We start from the raw sequence: 951 nt of genomic DNA, 5'->3' as shown, positions 1-951 counted from the left end.
TGCCGGCTGGTTTCTGGGTTAAGCGGGTGGGTGTTAAGAAGCACGGTTTGGTGGGTCTTGTTTCGTAGGATGCATGACTCTACCTTCGCCCTCCGCCTCCCAGGCCCATTGGAGTGTTGTATTGCAGCGATGAGACAAGGGGGTAAAATAAAAAAATAAGAGAACTCACTTTTTGCAAATCTATCCAAATAGCCATTTTGATGCAACATGATTACATCGAATAAGTCAGTTAAGTTACAAGGAAACCCTAATGTTGATTCAGCCTATTTTTGCCTGGAGGGAGGGAATACACTCCAGGGTGTGTAACTGTGGTTATTGTCACGGCTGTAGTGTCTGTTTGTTATTCAACTGTAAGAGGTGGGGCAGAAAGAGTATAAGACAGGACTGCAAGGGGCAGAGAGACACTCGTCTTCTACTGAGGTCCAGAAGACATCAAGACAACCAGGTATCAATCAGTCAGCATATTCCAACTATCAGAGGTAAGTTTGCTTTCGCTGAGCACATTCTCAGATGTATATAGGTGTGGACAGGTGTGTATGGCTGGACTGGTTGTTGCAAATAAGAGTAGATTGGTGGACAACTGTATAATGTGACATGCTAACAACACGGTTTATCTCATTTTCTAGAGGATGATGATCAGTGTGTGTTTTAAAATGCCATGCTCTATGTGGTTCAGTAAAGGATGAAGATCCAGAGTATGTTACTGCTGTTCGCTCTAGTGGGTGTCCTGTTAGCAAGCTCCCTTAATGAAGATAACGCTAAGGAAGGTATGTCTATTGTGTGCATGTGTGTGTGAGTGTGTACTATTACTCCTGGTTTTGATCTGAAATAATTTGATATGATGACAAATCTTACCCAAGAGGATAGTGCCATGGAGAAGTTGGAGAATGGACTTGTGAATGCCATTGCAGAAGATGAAGCACAACGTATGTACATATAGCTATCTACATG

General features: G+C 42.9%; 1 long non-coding RNA gene across 1 annotated transcript; it reads left to right on the top strand.

Annotated features, from left to right (window-relative positions):
- Window positions 1-323: 323 nt before the first annotated feature.
- On the top strand, window positions 324-951 carry LOC124002644. Its single transcript, XR_006833091.1, has 3 exons — window positions 324-479; window positions 677-767; window positions 861-951. It is a non-coding gene; the product is annotated as an uncharacterized LOC124002644 (long non-coding RNA).

This window comes from Oncorhynchus gorbuscha, linkage group LG18 (assembly GCF_021184085.1).
Source record: "Oncorhynchus gorbuscha isolate QuinsamMale2020 ecotype Even-year linkage group LG18, OgorEven_v1.0, whole genome shotgun sequence".
Taxonomy (NCBI): Eukaryota; Metazoa; Chordata; class Actinopteri; order Salmoniformes; family Salmonidae; genus Oncorhynchus; species Oncorhynchus gorbuscha.
This window is presented reverse-complemented; position numbering and strand designations above follow the sequence as displayed.